The following is a 6,404-nucleotide window of genomic DNA, read 5'->3' as shown; positions in this document are numbered from 1 at the left end:
ATAGTTTCCTTTCTTCTGCCTCTCTCCCTTCCTGAAGAATGGAGTAACATTTGCAATTTTCCAGTCTTCCAGAACAATTCCAGAAACTAATGATTCTAGAAAGATGATTACCAATGCCTCCATGATCTCTTCAACCACCTCTTTCAGAACTCTGGGGTGTACTCCATCTGATCCAAGTGACTTATCTACCTTCAGACCTTTCAGTTTCCCAAGAATCTTCTATCTAGTTATGATAACTTCACACACTTCATGATGTCTGACATCTGAAACTTCCTCCATGCTGCTAGTGTCTTTCATAATAAAGACTGATACAAAATACTTACTCAGTTTGTCTGCCATTTCATTATCCATCATTACTACAGTATCATTTTCCAGTGGTCCAATATCCACTCTCGCCTCTCCTTTACTCTTTATGTATTTTACCACTATACCCTTTCTGGTCTTCTCCCTCTCAAACTGCAGGGTGAATTCTATTATATTACTATCACTGTCTCCTACAGGATCCTTTACCTTACACTCCCAAATCAAATTTGATTCAGATTTGATTAGGAAGCTTATGTGGATGATTAGGCAGATAAGTGAATGGCCAGTTTCATTGCCAGATTAGAGCAGCCTCAAACATAGAGGGATTGATTGAAGAGGAGTTGGGAAATATTACTGAGGTCTTAAGAGGCTGTCATAGTCCAGTCCACTGACTCCTTGTTTCTGTTGATTTCCTTTTCCCCATGTTTTGCCTGGTTCCTTGATTGAGGCACTTGATCCTCATTCGAACCGGCAGTATAGAGACTCTGGCATACATCTACTCGCTGCTGGTTCATCACCTCAGCAGTGAGGCTATGCTTGTTCCATGCCGCCGAGTCCAAGTCGAGTCAAGAGCCTGTTTTCCACAGTTCCTGTGTCGAATTGAGAGCCTGACGTCTGCAGCTCCAGGGCCTGCTGTCCAGCTGAGTTTTGCCACTTCCTGTGCTACCCAGAGTCGAGATACAAATGGATGGCTTTGTTTGTTTTAGTCGTCTTGTGTCCGGCTGAGTGTTGCTGGCCATTTGCCGCTCCTCCGAGCGAAATACGAATCGTCTGTTTTTGCTTGGTGGTGTCATCTTCGTGTTCCAAGTTCCAGGATCCTAGTCCAAGTCAAGTCCAAGTCCCAGCTCGGAGTCCAGGTCAAGTCCGAGTCCTGCATTGGGTCAGCTTTCTCAGCCGTCCATTGCAACAGAGACAGGATTTTCCATACAGAGAGTGGTGTATATATGGAACAAAGTGTCAGCAGAAGTGGTAAAGGCAGTTGCAATAACAATGTTCAAAAGACATTTAGACAGGTACATGAATAGGAAAAGTCTTGAGGGATATGGGCCAAATGTTGGCAAATGGCTCCACTCCAGGGGGGCATTTTGGTGAAGGAAGAGGAGGAGAAGCAGAGACTGGACATAAATCTCTCCCCCACACCCTGACTAACAATGATTCCACAGATTGTACATCCAAATCAAAGAATTTCTGATATCAACAAGAGAGAATGTCAGTGTCTTGGGCACATGGCCCGGCCAATCACAGTCATTTCAAATAGTCATTAGGAAAGGATCTGGTTTAGAACTGGTGGGATATGTTAAGAAGGCCTTCCAGAAAAAGTAATTGGGAATAACCTAGGTACTTGCAAAGAGCATTAGGAAGTTACTTCTAATCAAGAAGCTTATATAAAGCGAAGAGCCCCACTGATCTGTGGATATTAGTGACACATTAAAATTGCACCTGGACAAATGGAAAGAAACAAATCTTTCTCAATGGTCTGTAACCAATGAGCTTGGATTCCTCACAGTCAGCAGAAAATTACTAAGTAACAAAAAATCATGTATAATAAACAGTACAGAATATTGAAATTGAATTGACTTTATTACTTACATCCTTCATATACATTGGGAGTAAAAATCTTTACGTTATGTCTCTGTCTAAATGTGCAATGTACAAGTTATAGTAATTTGTAATAAACAGTATATACAACAGGACAGTCAATATAGCAAAGAAATACAATTGTATCAGCATGAATTAATCAGTCTGATAGCCTGGTGGAAGAAGCTGTCCCAGAGCCTGTTGGTCCTGGCTTTTATGCTGCTGTACAATTTCCCAGATGGTAGCAGCTGTAGTATGGTTGGAGTGACCTGGGTCCCCAATGATCCTTTGGGTCCTTTTTACACACCTATTTCTTTAAATGTCTGAATAGTGGGAAGTTCACACCTACAGATGTGCTGAGCTGTCCGCACCACTCTCTGCAGAGTCCTGCGATTGAGGGAAGCACATTTCCCATACCAGGCAGTGATGCAGCCAGTCAGGATGCTTCCAATTGTGCCCCTGTAGAGTCCTTAGGATCTGGGGACTCATACCAAACTTCTTCAAACATCTGAGGTAAAAGAGGCGCTGTTGTGCTTTCTCACTACACAGCCGGTCTGTACAGACCACGTGAGATCTTCAGTGATGTTTATGCCGAGGAACTTAAAACTGTTCACCCTTTCAATCACAGATTCATCAATGTCAATGGGGGTTAGCCTGTCCCCATTCCTCCTGTAGATTGTGACATGGAGGGAGAGGTTGTTTTCTTGAATATATGTAAGACAAAAATGTATGAATGGCGTCTTTTTAATGTGGCACCGATAAGTGGAGACTCTCTACATGCAGCTCTGATGGGAATCATCATATATTCCCATTTATGACTATTACAGCTGAAGCCTACAGTCAGCAGCATTATTTCAGTTAGCAGCATTATTTTAAGACATTTTAAAAATCTATCGCTACTCAAAATAGGTGGATCCTGGACTGCAGACTTTAGTTGTGAGTGCATTCCCCTTTAAGAAAATGTAAGCACGGAAGGTGAGCCCGTCTACTGTTACGAATGAAACTCAGAGGGCTTAGACCCCCCCCCCCCCCCCCACTCTCAACTATCCTGTTGGCAAACATACAATCTCTGCAAAGTAAAATTGAAGATCTCACAGCTTGACAGCAGTATAAAAAGGAGCTTTAGGAATTGCTATGTACATTGCTTCACAGGAACATGGCTCATGGCCACCAATTATGCTTGATAATTAACTCATCTTGCCCCACAAACTTGGTGATTCTGTCTCAATCCTGCTCACCTGACCTGGAACATCAAACAATCAAATGTCACCCATTTCATCTGCCAAGGGAGTTTTCCACCATCATCCGGGTATTGTATATTCCACCTCAAGCCAACGTCAGGCAGGTACTGGAGGAGCTGAGCTCCATAGTCAGTAGTCACTAAAAGGGCCTTCCATATCATTGCAGGGGATTTCAACCATACAAGCTTGAAGAAGTCTCTGACCAACTACCACCAACATTTCACCTGCAGAACCAGAAGAGCTAACACTCTTGACCACTATTACACCACCTTCGGGAATGCTTACCATACTACCCCATGCCCACATTTTGGAAAGTCTGATCACCTGGCTGTACCTCTACTCCCAGAATCTAGGCAGGGATTGAGGACTACAGCACCAGTGATAAGGACCAAGAAGGTGTGGTCAAGGGAGGCAGAGGAGTGTTTACTGGTCTGTTTTGAGTCAGTATATTGAGGGATTCATCTTCAAATTTGAATGAATACGCTACTGTTGTCCCTGACTTCTTCAAGACACATGGATGAGTGTGTGTCTTTGAGAACATACCGGACCAACCCACAGCTAAATCCAAGGATGAACCTTGAGATCTGTAGTCTACTGAGGGCTAGATCTGTGGCGTTCAAGACCAGTGATCTGGAACTATAAAAGAAGTGGAGGAAAAACCAGTGGACAGCAATGTTAAGAGCAAAGAAACAATTCTGATTGAAGTTAGAGATAGAATTGGATGGATGTCAGCTCTGGCAGGGTTTGCATGTCATTACTTACTACAAAGCAAAACCTAATATCATGAAAGGCTGTGATGCTTCACTCCCAGATTAGCTCAAAAACTTCTGTGCACACTTTGAAAGGGAGAATAAAACTACATCTGTGTGAATCCCTGCAACACACAGTGACCCAGTGATCTGTCAGAGGTCAATGCCAGAACATCATTCAAGGAGGTGAACCCTCACAAGGTGTCGGCCCCTGATGGTGTACCTGGTAAGGCCTGAAAACCTGTAACCAATCAACCTCAAGGACATCTTCAATTGCTCACTCTGTAGTCAGTGATTCCAACCTCATACAATCACATCAATGCCCAAGAAGAGCAGGGTGAACTGCTTCAATGACTATCACCCACATATACTCACATTCTCTGGGATAAAATGCTTCAAGAGGCTGGTCACAGCCAGATTCAACTCCTGCTGAAGCGAGGACCTGGACCCGCTGCAATTTCCCTATCACCACAACAGGTCTAGTGGATAGAGTGGATGCCACCTCACTGGCTACCCACTCCATCATGGATAACCTGCACAATAGCAAACCTACATCAGGCTGTTGTTAAATGATTACAGTTCAACAAAATCCTACACTCAGTTCTAATCAACAAACTACAAAACCTGGGCTTCTGAACCTCCCTCTGAAACTGGATCCTTGAATTCCTCACCAGCAGATCATACTCAGTACAGATCAGAAATCACTGACTATCAACACTGGTGCACCTCAATAATGCGTGCTTAGCCCACTGTGAGAATCTCTCCACACCTATGACTGTATGCCTAGGCACAGCTCAAACAGTACATATAAATTTGTCGATGCCACAATTGTTGGCAAAATTTCAGATAGTGAGAAAGAGATAGATCAGCTAGTGAGATAGATCAGCTGGCAACAACAACCTTGCACTCAATGTCAGTAAGAGAAGGGGAAGGGGAAGTCAAGGGAACACACACCAGTCCTCCGAGGTGTCAGCAGTGGCAAAGTATCTGAAGATCTATCCTGGGTCCAAAATATTAATGAAATTACAAAGAAGACACAACAACAGCTATATTCCATCCATAATTTGAGGAAATTTGGTATGTCTCCAAATACTCTTCCATATTTCTACAGATGTATCATCAAGAGCATTCTAACTGGTTGCATCATGAGAGGGGCCACTACAGTAAAGTTGTGAACTCAGCCAGCTCCATCATCGGCACTAACTTCCTGTATCCAGAGATACCGGCCACATGACAGATGCACTGCCACCTGGCTGGTTGGAGGACACACCACATGCCAATCAACATTTGGTCCCTCCCAACTAATCAATGCACACCTAAATTATTGGTCACCTTAATTGGATTATCGCGCCCAGCCCCATGCTATAAATGGTGAGACTTGTCCCTGGATTGGTCTCTCTTTCAGACCACCTCATTGGAGGTAAGTGTATTGATTTATGTTTGGGAAGGTCTATTGTTTGTCCTGGTAAGGAAGCCGCAGCTATCCAAGGTCAAGGGGGATAGCTGTTGTCGTGCTTTTCCCTTGTTCTTTGTTTGTGTAACTGTACCCTGTCCCCATACTGCTTTCTGTGCTTTGCTTGTGTTGACCCGACTTCCCCTTTAATAATAAACTCCTTATTATTAAAACTGTGTGTGTCCAGGCCTCTACTGTTGAGACTCAAAGAACCAGTTATTTCCATCACAACACTTCCCCAACATCCAGGACATCTTCAGAAGACAATGCCTCAAGATGGTGGTGTACATCATTAAAGACCGTTATAACCCAGGATATGCCCTCTTCGAATTGCTTCTATAAAGGAGGTACAGGAGTGTGAAGATACACACTCAGCGTTTCAGGAACAGCTTCTTCTCCTCCACCGTCAGATTATTGAATGGACAATGAACTCTACCTCTTTTTTTTTGCTTTACTTTTGCTCAACTTATTTAATTTTTTTAAGTATACTTACTGAAATTTATAGTTTTTTAATTATGTATTGCAGTCTATCACTGCCTCAAAACAATAGAGCCTTTTTGTCTTTGGAGTGACAGGATGAGAGGTGACCTGATGGAGGTGTATAAAATGATGAGAGGCATTGGTCATGTGGATAGTCAGAGGCTTTTTTTTCCAGGGCTGACATGGCTATCAGGAGAGGGCACTGTTTTAAGGTGCTTGGAAGTAGGTACAGAGGAGATGTCAGGGGTAAGTTTTTTTTACACAGGGAGTGGTGAGTGTGTGGAATTGGCTGCTGGCAATGGTGGTGTAGGCGGATACAATCAAAAGACTCCTGGATACATACATGGAGCTTAGAAAAATAGAAGGCTATGGATAATCCTTGGTAATTTCTAAGTTAGTACATGTTCAGCACAGAATTCTGGGCTGAATTGCATGAATTGTTCTATGTTTCTATGATATTAAACCTGATTCTGATTCTGAACTGGCAGAGATATGACAGAGGAAATACTGGCAGCTGGCAGGGAATTCACTCAGTGCATTTGGAGCTGCAACTGCATTCTTATACAAAAATCACATTTGATCAAATCATTACAAATTTGA

This window comes from Hypanus sabinus, chromosome 10 (assembly GCF_030144855.1).
Source record: "Hypanus sabinus isolate sHypSab1 chromosome 10, sHypSab1.hap1, whole genome shotgun sequence".
Lineage (NCBI taxonomy): Eukaryota > Metazoa > Chordata > Chondrichthyes > Myliobatiformes > Dasyatidae > Hypanus > Hypanus sabinus.
Note: the sequence above shows the minus strand (reverse complement) of the source record.